The 19,574-nt window shown below is 42.5% G+C and overlaps 1 pseudogene; it reads right to left on the bottom strand.

Moving 5' to 3' along the window:
* Nucleotides 1–7,518: 7,518 nt before the first annotated feature.
* On the bottom strand, nucleotides 7,519–8,810 carry LOC125147622 (rhomboid domain-containing protein 3-like; annotated as a pseudogene).
* Between the last annotated feature and the right edge of the window lie 10,764 nt (nucleotides 8,811–19,574).

Raw genomic sequence — 19,574 nt, 5'->3', positions numbered from 1 at the left:
GGTGCAGCTGTGGAATTCATCCACCAGGGATCTGTGAACCCTACTCTGCTCCACAATTTCTAATCAAGTAGATGTCCTCTGGTTTATTCAAACATTCCCATTGAGTTGAACATTTGGCTCTTTTCAAATATTGCCTATTATAAATAACACTGAAATAAATATTTTAGGACCAGTAAATAGGTCCGCATCATACCGACTATCTCAGTATTATTTATATTAACACTAACCACATACTAATACTAACCAAATATTTCCTTAGGATAAACCATAGAAATGGAATTCCTAGATCAAAGAACATAAACCATTTAATGTGACTTCAATGTCACCCCCTCAAAGGTATAATTTTCTTTTGCAAGAAATTTATGTTCCCAGCTTAGAGTCCCATCTTACAGTGCTTTTGCCTACGTCAAGGTTTAGGTTAATAGTTCCTTACTTTTTCCCCCTATTAAATTACAGATGAAAAATATTAACTAACTTTTCATAGTTGCATTGAGATGTAATTGATATAAAAAAATGCACATATCTAAGGTATACAATTTGATGAGTTTGGACAAATACGTACACCCATGATACCATCACCATAGTCAAGGTAGTAAACATATCCATCACCTCTGAAAGTTTCCTTATGTACCTTTGCTTTTTGTGTGTGTGGTAAGAACCACTAGATCTACTCTCTTAAAATTTTCAATGTACAACACTGATGAGGGAGCATAATGCAAGCTGAGGGCAAAGTATAAGCTAGGACCCCCACCCCTGCAGGTGGGATATGTGTGATATTCCTCTCACACTCCTGGCTGCCCAAGAACAAGGGAAAGGAAAGAAAGCAAATAGTTGACTGATAGAGATCACAGTCATGTAGGACGGGAGTCTCCTTCAGTTTACAGATAACTTAGTAAACTGCAAGAAAAAGGCAATCTTATCCATTGCCTAATCTCCAGAAACCTGTAGACTCTGTTTCCCGGAGCCCTAATATCACCCTCATCGAGCTGTAAGGGGGAATAAGTGCTTGCCACGGTGGTGTGGGAAACCACAGCAAATGAAAAATTAAATACCCTTACTGCCCACAGCCCATTGACAAGTCCTTGAAACAGGCAGTGACCTTCCTCTGGGACCTCAGCTGCCTCAATGATGACCTATTGCTAAGGGCAAAAGGGAATCTTGGCTTAACATTATCCTGGCTCCCCAGGATCCTGTAAGTCTACTTTAACATATAAAAATTCCTTTGGAAACTTCCTTAACCTCAACTCCCTCAAGATATATGCTGGCAATCATACTCCAAGCTTATGGCCCCCCATCTACATCTGAAGGGTCTCATAAGTGAGGTTTTACTAAGCAATAATAAATGACATTTTTCTAACAACAGCTAGCCCCTCCAGATTCTGGAAACCTTGCTTCCAAAATACCTTAGATACTTACCCTGTCCCTCACCCCCTCCTAACCTGAGGCTATATAATGAGTTACCCATCACAACCCCAGTGCAGCTCTTTCTGACCACGTGTCCTGTCCCTGTGCTTCAATAAAACCACCTTTTTGCACCAAAGACCTCTTCAAAAATACTTTTTTGGCCATCAGCTCCAAACCCCACCATCACCCCAAAACTTCATCAACACCATATTGCTAATTACAGGCACAATGTTGTACAACAGATCTATAGAACTTACTCATCTTGTATCACTTTGCCCTCATTGAATAACAACTCCCTGCATTCCCAGGTAACCACCATTCTATTTTCTGCTTCTAAGGAGTTTGACTATTTTATATATTTTCACTCTTATAAGTGGAATCTTGTAGCATTTGTCTTTTTGTGACTAACTTAACTTAGCATAATCTCTTCCAGGTCTATCCATGTGGTCACAAATGATAGGATTTCCTTCATATTTAAGGCTAAATACTATGTTATTATATCTATATACCACATTTTCTTTGTTCATCTGCCAATAAACATTTGGATGGTTTCCATATCTTGGCTATTGTGAATAATGCCACAATGAAACTTGGAGTGCAGATATCTCTTTAAAATCCTGATTTTTATTCTTTTGGATATATACCCAGAAGATCACCGCATGCAAAAGGATGAAATCAGACCTCCATCTTACACCTTACACAAAAATCCAGTCAAAATGGGTTGAAGAATTAAATATAAGATCCTAAACTATAAAAAATCCTGGAAGAAAATAGGGGGAAAGCTTTATGACATTGGTCTTGACAATTATTTCACAGATATGACACCAAAAGCACAGGTGACAAAAACAAAAATAGACAAGTGAGACGTCATCAAACTAGAAACCTTCTGCCCAGCAAAGGAAACAATCAACAGATTTAAAAAACAACCAACAGAAAGGGAGAAAATGTCTGCAAACCATATATCTGATAAGGAGTTGATTTTCGAAACATATAAGGAACTCTTATAACTAAATAACAGAAAAAAAAGTAAATTTTCCAATTTAAAAATGGGCAAAGGACTAAAATAGACATTTATCCAAAGAAGACATACAAATGGCCAAGAGATATATGAAAAGGTGCTCAACATCACTAATTATTAGGGAAATACTAATCAAAACCACAATGAAAGATCACCTCCTATTTGTCAGGATGGCTATTGCAGAAGGAAAAAATCACATTTTACTTTACCCTTTTTTTTTTTTAATTTTTTTTTCAACGTTTATTTATTTTTGGGACAGAGAGAGACACAGTATGAACGGGGGAGGGGCAGAGAGAGAGGGAGACACAGAATCGGAAACAGGCTCCAGGCTCCGAGCCATCAGCCCAGAGCCCGACGCGGGGCTCGAACTCACGGACCGCGAGATCGTGACCTGGCTGAAGTCGGACGCTTAACCGACTGCGCCAACCAGGCGCCCCTACTTTACCCTTTTAAATTTTCAGCTGGGACTCCCGTGACAAAAGACACATTAACAAGAGAAAAGTGTACAAATTTGTTTCATATGCATTTTACATGAAACAGAAAGCTTCATAAGGAAATGAAGACCCAAAGAAATGGTTAAACCTGAGTTTCTATGGCAGGTTTGATGAAGAGTTGTAGAAAAATATGAGAGGACAAAGGCAAGCTAAGTATAGTAAACTGAAGGAAATTTAGGAAGGCCTGTTCATTCAGATTCCTCCCTGTGTCCTTTTGTCTTTGTGAAATGCTTCCTTTCTCTAGGGTTAGGGAGGGTGACCTCTCACCAGAGGCTTCTGTGACCTGCTTCAGGGAAAGGTCAGAAATTTGGTCTTACATATACCATTTCTCAAATTCTTTCAGTTTGAAATATTCAGTATGCCAAGGTACCTGATGAAGTTTTGGGGTGCTGGTGGGGTGGTCTGGAGCTGATGGCCAGGAAAGAATTCTTGAAAATGTCTTTGGTGCAAAAAGGTGATTTTATTGAAGCACAGAGACAGGACACATGGGCGGGAAATGCTGCACTGGGGTTGTGATGTGTAACTCATTATATAGCCTCAGGTTGGGAGAGGGTCAGGGACAGCGTAAGTCTCTAAGGTATTTTGGAAGCAAGGTTTCCAGGACCTTGAGGGGCTAGCTGTTGCTAGGGAAATGCCATTTATTACCATTTAATCAAACCTCAGTCTTGAGACCCTTCAGATGTGTATCAGGGGGCCATAAGCTTGGAGTAAGATTGCCAGCATATTTCTTGGGGCAGTTGAGATAAAGGAAGTAGACTTACAGGATCCTTGAGAGGTCAGGCTATTGTTAAGCTAAGATTCTCTTTTGCCCCTAGCAAAGTGTCATCATCAGGCAGCTGGGCTTCCAGAGAGAGGTCAGTCTGCCTGTTTCAAGGACTTAGTGGGCTGTAGGCAGTAAGGGAATTTAATTTGCCTTAGTTCCCCACAGCACCATGGCAAGCACTTAAAACCCCTTTCCTTTTTTCTTGCATAGCCAGGAGTGTCCGAGGAGCATCACACATATTCCACCTGGGGTATGTGTGTGTGTGTGTGTGTGTGTGTGTGCGCGCGCGCGCCAGCCTGTTTGCCCTCAGTTGTCCCATACTCCCTTATCAGTACCTGTTTGGGGGTAGCAGGTCTTGACCCTCACTACTGTTATCAGAAAAAACAAAGGACAAATGTTAGGTGGAGAAGAGGGAACTTCTCTACACCACTGTTCACAATTGGTAACTTGGTGTAGCCGCTGTGGAAACCAGCACGAGGATCCCTTTAAAAATGAAAAATAGGACTCCCATACGATCCAGCAATACTTCTGAGTATTAGCTATTTCTTTTAAAAGAAAATATTCTGATACATTTTGAAAGACCTAAGTTGTCATATCAGCACTTGCCTTTTTCCTCCCACGTATGCTTTTACCTCTTTTACTTAAGATTTTTCTCTCCACTTTTCTTATCATCATGAACAAAAATTGTCCACTCTCTGTCAGGCTTTATGTTTGATGATATTTGGGGACAATTAGATATGTAGTAGAGCCACCGGTGTGGGAGAGCTTAAACTTTAGTTAACACGTAGGAAGAAAATTGCCGGAATAATTGCCAGAAGAACTCCCAGTGTTCTGAGGAAGGAGAGAGAAAAGTTTCCTCAGCTCTTCTCTTCCTTCTCTGCCTCAGACAAGGGCACATTTTCTCCCCTCCCCCAACCTCCTTCCAAACCGCTGAGTCATGTTGCTGAATAATTATCAAGCAGATGCCCAAATTCCAGCACAAGTATTTATTTATTCCTTCAGCATATTTTATGCATATGTATTTATTTTAATTGTCAGGGGGTGAGTGCTGGAAGGGTGGTTGGGAGTTCTGCTTATCATAAAAGTAAGGATTCTGGAAAACTCCTTAGTATAATAGACACTATTCACTACAAGCGGTTGTTGGAAGAAACTAGGGAACTTTCCCTAGTGAAGTGTAGCCCTTAAGAAGGGCAAATTATGACAAATTCAATTGCAAATTAAAAAGTGTCTCCTAGACCACCGGAGAAAAAAAGTTGTTGGGGGAGGGTTTTCCTGACTGTGTCGTTATGAAAACAAGGACAGTAAGTGAGGCTATTAAGATGATTTAGCATCTCAGAACAGTCTCAGGAAGATAAACACCCTTGCTTTTACAAGACCAGGTTTGGTGCACAAGAATCTGCGGCTGAAAAGGGAATTACCTAAACCTGGAGTGTTGTCAGTTATTTTGCAGTCATTTGGAGGGTGGTAGGGTGAGGGAGGAGGGCCAGTCGCTATGAGCAGAAGCCGGAGTCGGAGAAGAGAGTCCAGGGCCTGTCCCTCTACTGGATGGGTGACGGGGTGTACGTGGAGCTGGCTCAGGAGTCAGTGATGGTGGCCAGAGGCAATGGGGAGAGGACATGCGGAAGAAGTCTAGCCTGGGAGGGAAGGGGGAGATGGGAGGCAAGCCTTTGTAAGGGTGGGGCCGCCAGGTGCCCATCACAGTGCCTGGCACAGGGCATGCCTGCCGTAATTCCTGTACCCCTCATCCCTTGGTTTGCAAAGTCTTATCTTTCAAGCATCTGGTTGCATGTCTTGAATCTCTCTTCCTCAAAGAAGCCTTTCCTGATCCCCTAGAGCACAGATTTGCTACCCACCCCCCTCCCTCCGAAGCCCCTTCTAGGATGCTGTATTTCCAGGGCATCACAGCATATTTCACACAACATTTTCGTGTTTTCACCGTCTCATCCTCTCAAGATTGTAAACTCACCATGGCAAGAGGGTCTTATATAAGGCTTATATCCCCAGGGCTTAGTATAGTGTCTGACACATAAAGGGTTAAGAAATACTTGTTGAATAAGGAGTGGGAATTAGGAGGTGACCCACCAAGATGTTTTAGAATAGACATCCGCACAAAAATACCTTTTACTTCAGCTAAGTTTCACCATGAATGATTTTTTCATCACTTCTCTGTTTTCCAGAGAAAATGTTGAGAAAAAAATAATTTTTTCAGGGTATCCATTATGGCTTATTTGTTTGATCATATAATTAAAAGTCCAATTATTTTCCATTGTTTATGGCTAAAGGCTAGATTCTAGCCAGTGATATAAGCAATGTTATATAGAGAACTCAAGATAATGTAAAACTTTGGTGAAAAGCTAATATGGGCCAATAAATTCAGATCACTGAAGAGCTGAAATTTTTAGCACTTTATTTAAAAACAATAAGAAGGGCTCTTCTATATATCTTCACAAAATTTAATTAATCAGGCTTGAGTTAATGATCTGCATATTAGCCAAGGTCTGGACTTGAGATGCAGCATCTTTTATCCCTTAAGGTAGTTGTATACTCAGAAATGTGCCTAATTAGCTAATGGATTAGTCTCTGGCATTGATATTTCCAAGGATAAATCCTAAAAAGGAGAATAAGAAGGTTGCTGGGAAGGAGGATTGTGCAATTACACAATGTAAGAAGAAAACCTAGATCAAGCTTTTTGTAGGCATGAGATATAATCCTGTGTGCTTGTATGCTTGGATTTTTGCTTTAGTTTTTACCTATTTATTATTGTTAATCATACAATTAATCAATTCATACATTTTTGTAAATAGTCAATCAGATCAATAATTCTACAAATAGAGCCCCTTTGCCACACCAATCTCACAGGCTTCTCAAGATATAATTTTATACAGTTTGGTGTACATATGTCCAGATCTTATTCTATACATTACGTGTATATATGTTTATATTTAGAATTATATATTTTTGTTCGCTTGTTTTTACATAAAAGGAATTATATTGTGCATTATTTTATAAAATCATTTTTTTCAGATGGCAGTATATCTTAGAGATCTATGACAGTACATATAAATGTACCTCGTTCTTTTTCATTGCTGCGTAATATTCCATGGACTAGATAAAACACTTTATTTAACTGTACTTGATGGACATTTACTTAGTCATGTAATAAACAACATTGTGATGTTTATAATGCATTGTGTACACATGGGAATATTTTTCTAGGCAAATACTATTTTAAATCTAATTGCCAATTAAATCTTGATAAACAATGTGAAATTCTTCTCCAGAAGAGGCTGTATCGATCAATTTTAGCACCAACAGTAATGTATAGAAGTCTCCATTATCTTCTGCTCCTTATGCTTCTACTACTTATTCCCCTTTGTCTTCCAAATTTATGGGAGCAAAACTGATATTTCATCATTGTTTAATTTGTATGTCTCTGCTTATAAATGAAGTTTCATATCTTTTCATGTATTTCCAGCTATTTGAATTTCCTTTCCTGTGAACTACCTGCTCATATTCTTTGCCTCTTTATCTTTTTATTTATCAATAGAAACTTTTTATATTTTAACTTTTTTATATTTACCTGCTAGACTGAAAGAAAATATCTGCAACATACATGTATTATATTTTAACTTAGTTAATGTGTTTTGTTAGATCATTTCTGTACCGTCCAGTTATCCAAACTGTATCTAATTTAAAAATCTCTGCCCCAATATCTAGTGTCAATTCTTTCCTGTATGTTCTTCTTTTACATTGATGCTTTTTACATTTTTATTTCTCACTTATCTAGAATTAATTTTTTTGGCCCCCAAGAAGGTCTGGCTTGAAAAGTAAACTGGTTTTTATTCTAAACACTGCCAAGGGGGAGGTGCCGAAGGGGGCTTCTCCTGCACCCCACTGTGACTCTCAGCAGAGAGGGCTGGGCTTGGACTACCTACCCATAGGCCAAGCTTCTTGTCACCTGAAGGCCTGCGTGTGCTGGGGGGACCAGAGCCCTCAGGGTGGGCAAGCTGCCCCTGCCCTGAGTCACCAGCACCTCAGTGCCCACCTTTCCCCCCACCAGCAGTGACAGGGCACCTTCCACATGGCCTGTGGCTGCTAGTGCGACCACTGCCTGCTCTGTGAGGAAGCCCATACGCTCCAGCCTGTAGGATATGGGGCACGGGGAGGGACTGGTCAAGACTACCTCCAGACCCCGAGCCAGGAGACCCCACCCCTGCCCCCCCACCTCATCCGAGAGAAATGATGGAAGATTTAAGCAGCCAGAGCGGGTTCTCAGGACACGGGGCGGGCTCTTCAAGGAGAGAGGCCTGGATCCCTTCCTGCGGCATCTGCTCATCCAGGGCCGCCCACAGCGGGGTCTCTGAGTGGAAGCTGGGCCAGGCCCACCTCTGAGGAGCCCACCCAGGTCCGCTGCACAGACCCCAGGCCGGGGAGGGAGCTGGGATGAGTCTTCACTGCAGGACAAGAGGCTAGGGGTGACCATGTAAGGAGGTCCAGGGATGGCAGGATGGGTGATAAGCAGCTTGGCCAAGCCGCCTGGGGTACGAAGGAGTCTGACCAGCACCTGGCCGGGGCCCTGCAAAGACGCCCTCCTGCATTGCCCGCAGCCACTGCTCAGAGAGCGCCAGCCACCGGGAGGCCCCGGCTGCACAGCCCAGGCCAGCAAGGAGGACTCAGAAGAGCTGTAGGAAGGGTGGCTCCCGCTGAGCAGTGGTATCTAGGCAGCAGCCATGGGGGCAGGACACGCCCCCCCCCCCCTTGGCTGTCTAGGGCAGTAACAGGGCCAGAGGGACAGGCATGTGGACACCCGGAGGCCTGCCAGCAGCACGGCTATTAGCCCAGCAGCGAGGGCGAGCAGGGCAGAGGCACGCATGAACCACCGCGTGCCCAAGTGGTTCTCCAGCCACCATGTGGGCGGGAGCAGCAGGCTCAGGAGCCGGCCGGGTAGGGCTGAGCAGCCCAGGGCGTGGGTCAGCAGCCCGTGTGCCTGCCAAGGGTCCGGCAGCAGTTCGGGGTCAAGGCAAGACTGCAGACTCTGCAGCGGCAGCAGCAGCAGCAGGAAGGAGGAGTCTAAAGGCAGCGCTGGGCACAGTAGGCGGGGCGTGGGGGGGGGGTGGCCTCGGGCATGCATCGCCTGGCTGAAGGTGTCAGGGGTAGTCTTGGGGCTGTGTGTACTCCGAGCATCCTACGCCCCCGCCCCTTCCCCGCCCCGCGAATGCCAGGTGGAGTCCCGGGCTGGGAGTCAGGACTCCAGATTCCCTGCAAAGCCCGGGAGCCCGCGGCCCATTCGCCTGGCACTCAGCTTGACCCCGCCCACCAGCAGGTGTCCCACCCCTTCCCCTGCCCCCCCACTGGTTAGTCCACAGTTGCTCTAGGCCCGGGGCCCTTCTCCTACAATTAATTTTGTATACTGTTTTAGATATGGATCTAATTTTCCTTTTTCTCAGCTAGCCAATTGTCCCAAGTTCTTTCCTCGGTTATATGAAATGTTATCTCTAGAATATATTTATCTTTGAATTCTTTTGAGTCCCACTGATCCCTTTTTATCTACTTCTATTCCAATTCGGTGTCTTGGTACATTACCACAGCTGTATAGTATATTTTGATGTCTAACAAGCTCTATCCCCATCATTGTTTTCTTTTTCTTAAAAAAAAAAAAAAAATTACTCACATAACATTTTCTATTCTACAAGGATTTTAGAATTAATTTGCTAAGTCCCATAGAAATTTGATTGGGAATGCAACTAAATTTTTAGATTAATTTATGAAGAATTTATTGAGTCTTCCTAAATACAAACATGGCATATTTCTATTTTATCAAGACTTTTTTTCTGTCTCCCAGTAAGCTTTATACTTTTCTTCATGTTCATATAAGAAAATTATGCTTTATAACGAACTGTCCCTGGTGTGTAGAAATAAGTGATAGTTAGATGGAATCCATCAAACTTGCTGAATTTTCTTGAGTTCCAGTAGAAAAATCAAAGATTACCTGAGAAACTACTTAGATTTTTGTATAAATCCCAAATAATATCAGCTGTGTCTCTTTCTGTCTAGTGACTATTACTTATTTTCCATGTCTTATTGCATTATTCTAGAGTCTTCATTATAATGTTCAATAGTAGTGATCATAATAGCCATACTTATCTTATTCCTGATTTTAGTAAGAATGCTTCTAATATTTCAACATTAAGTAATATGTGCATTTGAGGTATAAGTTTTTGTATATCCCACGAATAAAAGCAAACGTGTGTGTTTGCGTCGGCGTTAGTCTGATGGAAAGTGTTGGAAAATAATTAATTTTACAGTTTCCTAACCTTCAGTCACATCAATCTAACGAGTCCCCAAGAGCATTTTGTGAAGAGAGCCCGGGTTAACATATCCTACCACTCCTTAATGCCTCAAGTTGTTTTCCCATTAACCCACAAGTAAATAAAAATTATTCCCCTTTGATTAAAATCACCAGAATGGACTTCATATGTGTCATTTCCTTCTAGGTTTTAATTTTGTAACCACTTCAACTCTATGCAGCTTTAAAGCACCCTGATGTCCTCATGGCATGAGCTCCAGGCTCCAATCCCCTAAGAATCCCTCTACCACCACTGTAATGACTTTCAGATTTTTCAAGAAATCTCCTGTGCTATGTCCACATAGGCCTGACGGTTATCTCCTTGACCCCGGAGAACCTCTCCTTTCCCCATTTCCCCATTCTAAGCAGCTAGCTTTGATGTGTATATGACCTGTATTTGCAGAAGTTGTCTATCAGGGTGATTCATTTTGCACCCATATAGTAATCACTTACTGTAGCCTGGCTCTATACTAGAATATTTAGTGAATAACAAAAGCATAGAAGACATTGCCTTCTTTCTCCAATTTTCCTACAATTGCTTGTATTCTAATTGCATAAGAAATGTAAGACCTGTTTCTGAAAGCTAGGAGATTCTTAGAGGAGGGGCATTCTTGAATTAGGTCCGAAAGGGCCTTATAGACATAGGTCAGTATATAAGGTCTAAAATGTGTTTATTTTTTAATTAATTTATCTTCATTAGCGGCAATCTGGATTGGGACACACATTGCCACATGTCTCCCCATATTGAAGCCCTCTCTGTAAATCACTTTCACATATTCAGACACATATCCTTATCTCCTTCTCATTCACATTCTGACAGGTGCCCAGGCGGCCTAGGGCATCTCCATTCATTATTATAAAAACATTTGTCTTACCTAGAGTATCGCAGTCCCCATCTAAGTGGCTTCCCCATCTTCAATTTCTTATCTCTCCAATCTTTCATATACACAGCTACCATCTCAAGCTTACAGAGAAACTTCAAGGATGTCAATCCACTTCTCAGGATTAATGACTTTCTGTTTTCACACTGCATTTAAAATCCTGGGTGACCTTTTCCACCTTTTTACAAAGAGCTGGTTTTCTATAATCCAACCATACATAAGTGTTCAATTAAGTCTTTACCTCTGTTCACACTGTTATATCTACTGGAATATCTTCCTCTCTTTTTATTGTCCCATGGCTTAGCTCCAACAACAAAAAATTTTCTGCATTATTTCCATCTCTCATTAATTCTGCCTTTCACTGGGTTTTACAGCGATTTAAAGTATGTGTGCCAATTAAGTTACAGTGCTGTGTTTTATGTGTGTGTAGCCATATTTCTATCCTTCTCGCCTAGATTGTGAACTCTGAGGAAGGCACTGTTACCTGTATCATTGCTATATTTTCTCAGGAGTGCTTACAATGCCTATCACACAGGAGGGCCTTTGTAAATACCTTCTGGACTGAATTGATCATTTAGATAATAAACTGAGATGATTAGAGGTCTTAAGTTTACCCATGGATTGGGTTAATTTCCATTTATAATATTTTGTCTGCATGGTCCAGAAGACTATGTATAAGCTGGTTTTAGACACTGAGTAAATCACAGTAGGAATTGTCAGCTTTTCTTACAGATATGCCTAGACCTGTCCTTGATTTTTTCTCTTTCCTAGAAAAAACTACAACCTTATCCTTCCCTCTCCTTATCTTTAAAGAATGCCCCAGCTTCTTTCATTCATGTTTTAATTTTAATTAAAACAAAACAAAACCCACCTATTCACTTGGAGAATCAGTTACATTTCTTTTCTTTTCAAATTTTAAGAATCCTCCATATGAGTTCCCGGAACAAGATAAACAATGTAAGCCTTCAAGGACCCAGAGAAAGCGGTTTGCACCTATTTAAATGTCATTCTGAGTGTTATTTAGAGATGCTTCACAGAGGGTGGGCACTGCCAGACCATCACAAGGCTTTTACGCTCTTCAATCTAACTGTGCTTCAATCCCAGAGAATCCCACAGCCACAAATTTGTGCTGTGTAATACCAATGAAAGGGAAACGGTTAAAAGGAATTTCTGAGTTCATTTCTTTTCTTCAAGTATTTATGAACAAAAAGTTGGAAAGAAATTCACAGCATAAGTGCATCTAGAAGAAGGCTAAGAGCAGCAGAAAACCAGATGACACATTCTGGAACGGGAGCAATCAAGGTTCTATTCAATCCATTCCCCCTACCCCTCGTGCATCAGAATAGTTTCCCCTTTGAGACTTCTTGCACAGTTGCACAGGTGTATTGAATTCACACTGCTCCACCAAAAAAAAAAAAAAAAAAAGGGGCAAAAAACATGTTCCTCTGTCAACAGCTCTAGAAATTTCAGCAAATTCTTTAAGAGGCAAAGATTTAAAATAATCCACTGAGGATTGTTTCCTACTATCAAGACAATGGCAATGCTTTTCAGCTGTGAAGAGTCTCTTGATCTAACGATAAAGAAAAAAAATGTGTCTACGTCGGTACCACGTACTGGGAAGGTATGTGGCTAGGACAGGAGTCAGAAAACTTTTTGTAAAAGGCTGGCAGTAAATATTACAGGCTTGGCAAGGTACCCAATCTCTGTTGCAACTACTCAACTCGGCCTTGTAGCTGGAAAGCAGCCATAGACACTACATAAACAAATCGGCATGCCTGCATTCCAATAAAACTTTATTAACAAAAAAGCCTGCAGCCATAGTTTGCCCAGGGTTAGACTCTATGTTCCTTGACTGGAGTGATCATCTCTTTCTTAGTAACCATTGCTAAGGTTGGAGCAGGGTCCAGATTGTGTCTGACACATAGTAGGTGCCAAAGAAATACTTGTAAGTACAAAAAATAATTATTTAACATTTTTTAAACGTATTTTTTGTCTTCAGCTCACCATCTAGATTTTTGTGGAAGACTAAACGAGGAAAATGTAGAGTAAGAACAAAAAGATCATGGATTGTGGGTTCCGCATTAGTTCTTAATTCAACATCAACTTTTTCTACCAACTTTAATGAGTTTATATCTCGACATCTCAATGACTCAGTTTTCCTAATTATTGAGATAGGATTTAGACTCAGTCCAGGTCATTTTTGTGAAGCTCAGCTCATGTCAGAAATCTGAAAGGAGCCCCCAAGAAGTTCACAAGGTAAAAGAGATTGCAGTTGGCCAGATGACCAAGCCCCCCCCCCCCCCACCCGCTTCTATTCACTTCTATAGATCTCTTTATCTGTCACTTCTGTCACTGTGCACATCTCCCATGGCATGGAAGATGAATTAGACCCCATTGCTACCATCAGCAAAGCTCTAGCTGGGCTCCTAAAAGGGGCTACCTAAAGGGGATATAGCAAGAATGGAGGCACATTCTGAAAGTTAAGTGTTATTTGATGGGGAATTTTCTCTCTAGCCAGCACAGGTCATCTCTGGGGGCACCGTAGCTGGATCTTGATTTGGACAATGTGAGACTAGTATATCAGTTAGAGTCCCAAAATAAAGTAGATGGCACACTCAGGATAATTCAAGGATAGTTAATTTACAAAGAGATTATTTACAATGATGTGGATGGGGCATAGGAAAAACACAAAGCACGGTGCAACACCCTAAGGTTAATAAGGAAAGAGGGTCACTACCCCTAAGCCCAAAGAGATGAGGGAGGAAGAGTTGTATGAATCCTGAAGGAAAAAGTCATCTAGAACTGGTCACCATGTGAGGAGCAGTGACCTTGCGTTGGGTAACAGAGCTAGATGGAGGCCCTACAGAAAGATGAGAAAGGAAGTAATTCCTTACCGTCACTTCCCTTCCTCTCTTTGATTCCCTCTGGAGGTCCTGATTGGCTGCACTAAACCATCAGACAAAGTGCAAGGGTGCCTGTTGGTGTGGTCCACACAAGTCAGTCTCCAGGGGCAGTGAACAGGGTGAAGACAGTGGAGAGCAGATCTGGAGAGACAAACAGAAGATGTCCAGCACAAATGGAGCCCAAAGGCACAGAAAGCTTATTACACTGAGGCCATCCTCTGTGAGGGTTGTTAGGTACATCAGGGTGGCATCAGATTGATTATTCACACACTCCCATTTTTCTTCTGAATGAGATTTTCACTGTCTACAAGGAAATGAATTGAGCAATTTTTTGTTCCCTGCAGTGTAAGGAGAATCTTTTGCCAACCACCGTCATTTAGCAGATGGTAGGTGACACTGTGAGGCCTGCTTGGCACCTTCCAAGGCAATAGCCAGGGAGAGAACACTGGAGTCAAGAGTCCCAGGTCCCAGCTCTGGCTTTGCTCCTAAGTAACTAGGTGACTGCGGAAAAGTCACTTCTCTTGGGGCTCAGCCTCACTTTCCTAATCTAAAATAAGTGGTTATTGGATCTGATAATCTGTGATCACAGTCCTTAATCTAGAGTCCTCTTGAAAATATTTAAAACCATTGAAAAATGTACATGGTGCATAAGAGCATTTCCTATCAGAATAATAATGGTTCCCTCTTATCAAACACTTACTACCATCTAGGCACTTAGGTACTACTATGCTTAGCTCGTTCTCTGTCTCTTCTTTCTCTTCCCTCCTCCCTCTAGAAAATCTCATTGAATCCCCACAACAACCTTGAAGCTCATGAGTCTTTTTCTATTTTATCTTTGAGTAGAGTAACTTGCCCAAGACACATGGTTAGGAAGCAGAAGAACCAGAATTGTCACCACTCTCTTTAACCCCTAAGATCATGGTCCACCTACCCCCATGTTCCCTTGACCCCAGAGTCAGACATGTGTGGTGAAGGATGCCAAATGTGCATTAACTGCTCCTGTAGAAGAGGCCTCAGGCAACATGGGGGCCACTTCCTGGAAAAGGTGTGAGAGTTGGAGTGTTGAGGTCCTCCCTGATGGCCACAGTGTGGGAGAGGTTAAGGAAGGACAGTTGAAGCTGAGGGAGTCAAGTCCTGCTGTGCTGAGTCCTAGGGGTAAAAGAGATGCCTCATAGAGCAAACCCAAAGGCCAAGGGTCTTGGAGCTGAACAGGAGTGCTTCCTCTTTCATTGAAGATGGTTTTTCCTGTTAACCATCTATAAATCTTGTTGGCCCATCTGATGAAGGAAGTATTGCCCCATTCTATAGTAGCCTCAGAAGGCTCTGGAGAATAAGCTCCTCCATTCTAAAGGGAGAACCCATCAGACTTTCCAGAGAGCAGAAGCAACAGAAGGTTGGGGTTCTTGGGGCCCTGTGATCTGGCACATTCAAGCCACTTAAGCCACCAGAGCTTCATGCTGGGATTGCTGCTGGCTACCCTGTCACCACCATCTGGAGAGCCTTTCAACCAGGCCTTGGCTACCCTGTGAAAGCCAACCTGTTCTGTTGCTTATTCCAAACAGAGCAAGTGCCTAAAGAGCATCTGTGAAGCCAAGATACCCCATCTGTGAAGCTCCTAAGGTACTCTGAGTCCAAGAAGGACTTTTCGGATCCATCCTCTGAGCTCCAAAGTGGGAGAAATCCCTCTGAGCCGACTTGCAGCTTTTTTACGCCTGGTCAGTGCACGTCACCTACCGTGGAACCTCAGGGACACAATTCCCCTGAGGAAATCCCATTTCTGGGAGGAAATGATTTGCTGGCCTCTCTGCAAGGGCAATGGGGACTTCAGAGCTCTTCAACACCGCACCTCAAGGTGGGGGACTCTAGTGGGTGCAGGCGGCCAGCCAGCCAGGTTTATTTCCTCTGTGCTGGCACAGCCATAGCAACAGCAAACCTTGGCAGCCCTGCCATTTGACCTGGATCACGAATGCGAAATGCTCTGCACGGCCTGGCGAATCCTCTAGATTCCACTTTGTTCTGCCAGAGGCCTTCTCTGCACACTCCATCAATCCCTGTAATCCCTTCCTTATTGCCTGGCTGCGCGGATGGCTTAACTTGCCTCCGAGCTGCCTGAAGCCTGCAGTCTGCTGCTGCTGCTGGTGCCAGAAACCCCAGTCCAGTACCCAGGGCAGGAGGGACTCTGAAGCTTTCCATCTGGGCACCAGGATGGAAAGGGATACTTGGCCCCACTGTTCTTGACCAGAGAAACATGAAGAATTTTTTGAATAGCCCAACAGTAAGGAATCAGTGGATGCAGAATGTAATCCTGCTCCCAATTTGGCCTTGGAGCCTATGCCGACGTGTCAGCAAAAAAGACATGTTTTCCTTTTGCTGGTTTGCTGAATCCCACAACTTCCTACCAATGATAGTGACTTTGAGATACCAGGGAACCTCCTTTAAACTTCGGCGCCTGGCTACTTGAATTATTTTCATGGATGGCATTTCACAGATGAAGAAACTGAGAAACAGGGAGATGAGCCAGATGCCTCACAGTGGCCAAGCTAGAAAGCCAAGGACAAAACAAGACTGGACACAGCACTTACTATATGATGAGTGACGTGGGACTAGCACTCTATGCACCTTCCCTTCAATCCCCAACTCGCACTTGAGGCGAACATGATCTCCCCTCATTATTGCCATCACTGATGAGAACGTATGGTTCTGGCCTTAAGTTTGCAGTCCGACGTTCTCTCCGACACACCGATTTGCGTTTCTTCCACCTATTTTCAAGACCTGCGTCTTTCATATTCCCTTCTTCTGAAAGCTTCCTTCTTATTCAGGAAATGAAATCTATGGATGATTTATCTTGCACTTCACTTCTTCCTGTAAAGGCCAAATTCAACCAGAAACTCATGAAATTCAATATTAACCAATTTCCTTCCAATGTTTCCCTTAAACCAGCTTTGACCATGCACTCTGTGGGAGGCAGTAATAAGCACCCAAGAGAAGAGACCCCATCCTCTAGAAATGTATCAGGTAGATGACAATGATCCAGAAATTTCCCTTTTGCAATAACTCTTGCAATTGGGAACCTGGAGCCAGTTTCAAGAATGGTCAATGAAGCATGCTAATAATTATTTTAAGTGAAATAACCCAAATATATATCAGTAGTAGAATGTACACCTAACGTGTGGGAAAGTGATACTACCCAGCAATGACATCTGAGTGAACTATAACTCTAGGTATCAATGAATATAAACCCCAAAATATACCATAGAGTGGAAGAAGTAAGGTACAAAAAAATGCAGGTGATACACATATTTACATGGCATTGAAATGTAAAAAAAAAAAATAGAATAATATTTAGTGTTCATTACATAGGTGGAAAAACTAGAGGGGCACAAGCTACTAGCCAAGATGATTCCTTCCTTTGGCATCAGGGGAAATGGAGAAGGATGTGACTGACAAGGGACACATAAGATGCTTCTAGGAGAAAATGTTCTGTGTCTTCCCTTGAGAGGTAGGTACCAAATGGTCTGTCTCATTCTTTAAATTGTATACCTGTTTTTGTAGACATTTTTATGTCTGTGTCTGTCTCATTCCCTAGAATGTGAGCTCCATGAAGGCAAGGTTTTACTTGTTTATCGCCAGACCATCAACATCTAGAAGGGTGCATAAAAAGCCAATATTCAATGCCTATTTTTGAGCAAGTGAGTGAATTCATTACTTAATGAATATTTTCATAATATAACTTTTAGTAAGTTAATGTTTGATACAATAAAACCCATAGACAAGAGCGCTTTTGCAACAAGGTCCACAAATGCTGAGGCCTGAGGAAATGGAGTGAAATGAAGGGAGGGGTGTTCACTGTGACCAGTGTCATCTGGGGAGGATGCAGCCAGACACTGAAGATGAGAAGAGAAGACAGGGGAGGGGAACTCCGAGCCAAATGACCAACACCAGAATTACTACTATTAACTGAATTTTTTTATACTGTGCCAAGATCTTATTGGACTTTCACTACAAGTCATTAAGATAAATACCATTATCACGTCCATTTCACAGATGAACTCATGGCTTTCATTGAGCTAGTAAGTGGACTTGTGGTCCAGTATGTCTGACTCTAGTAGATACACAAGCAGAAGAGGGAATATACAGGGAGTCTTCAGTAGGGGCATGGAGACTGGCTTCTGCTGGGCAGGGCTTACCAAGTTCAGCTCTGACTCAGCTCCCAATGAGCTCACTTTCCAACCAGGCCCCATTGCTCTGTGCTGGGAGCCAACTATTTGTGGGGAGCACAGTTCCTCTGCAGTGGAAGTGAGTGAGCAGCAGATGATCAGTAGTGAGTCACCTGCTTCTCATTCCGTGGTGGCAGTGTAAGCACCATTATCTTGACAGAGATCCTCCTCCTGCAAAAGGTGGGTACAGGCAGAGGAATTGGGGTTTTGCAGCTCACATTTCCATTCGATGCATGAACACCACCTGAGGTCAATAGGATTACAAACCAAGGCCCAACTTAGACATAACCATCGAAACTTCTGCTTGTCAACGAGAAATCCTCATTTTCCAGGGGAAATTAATATTAATAGTCAACATTACTATCATCAAAAAATGGCAGCACTTATCCAATACCAAGCCCTATGCTAAGTGCTTCATAAGAAGAACTGAATTTTCCTAAGAGTAATGTGAGGTATTTAATACCTCCATCTTACTGATCTGAGATTTTAAATGACTTGACCAAAGTAATACAAACTGTCATCCATGTCTGCAAGACTCAAATCCCTGTTGATGGGCTACAGAACTTAGGTTCTTAACCACCTCACTCTATTGCCTCTTTGGCAGAGCAATGCAGTAAAACGTTCAGGAAATACCTGGGAAGGTGTCGAGAAAGGGCATGATGGTCTTACCCATCATGCTGAGAACTCGGGAAACAGATCTCGTTGGGCATCCTTGGGGCACTTCACCAAGATCTATTTCTCTCTTTCTCCCCTCCACCTGCCCCCAGACCTCAAGAAAATGTAAGCTTCTCTGAAAGTTCATCAGATTAGCAGGAGGAGCCTTAAAGGCTGTACTTCTCCATGCAAGATTAACAAGGATATGTGTTAAATTCCCTCCTCCCCTCTCCCCCCCCCCCAGAGCTCCCTGTGTTTCCCTTTTGTGTCAAGTTAAAATTCAGGCACATTTTCATCTTCATTTCACCTTGAGCTTCTATTGGCGGTGGCTCCTACCGCCTCAGATTTCAGTTTCCCTGTTCTTTCCTTCACACCACCCTAATTCCTGTAAGACTTGAACAGGGACTTAATGCTCTGAAACAGATCTGTAAGGCACCCAGGAGAGTTTGCAGCTTTAAAAAGTTAGAATAAAATTTAGAATCAAATGAAGAAGCAAATCAACACTTTCTGCTTTTATCTTATTTGTAACTTTGGGTTTTCTTAAATCATGACTCCTTCTAAAGCAAGATGGAATTTGAGTTATGACAAAATATGATCGGAAAAAGAAATCCTGTAATTAGAGAAATAGGATATTCAAGGTTCATAATGCAAAAATCCTAGCCCCTCTTCTGACTATATCTTTTAAACCTGAAATGCTAAATTCCATTAAATTGCTTCTAATTTATATATTGGAAACAGAACCCAGACAGACTCAATTATCCAAATTAAGATTCATCTAGTCTCCACCCTGGGCTCAGACCAAATTGGGTCTCCTAGCTCTGCCTCCTTCATGCGCATAGCAATCACACCATTTCTCTGGTGGGTTTCGCAGAGGTGGTCGGACAGCACTAGGCA

Source organism: Prionailurus viverrinus, chromosome D2 (assembly GCF_022837055.1).
Source record: "Prionailurus viverrinus isolate Anna chromosome D2, UM_Priviv_1.0, whole genome shotgun sequence".
NCBI lineage: Eukaryota > Metazoa > Chordata > Mammalia > Carnivora > Felidae > Prionailurus > Prionailurus viverrinus.
The sequence above is the reverse complement of the archived record's forward strand: the minus strand, read 5'-3'. Positions and strand labels throughout refer to the sequence as shown.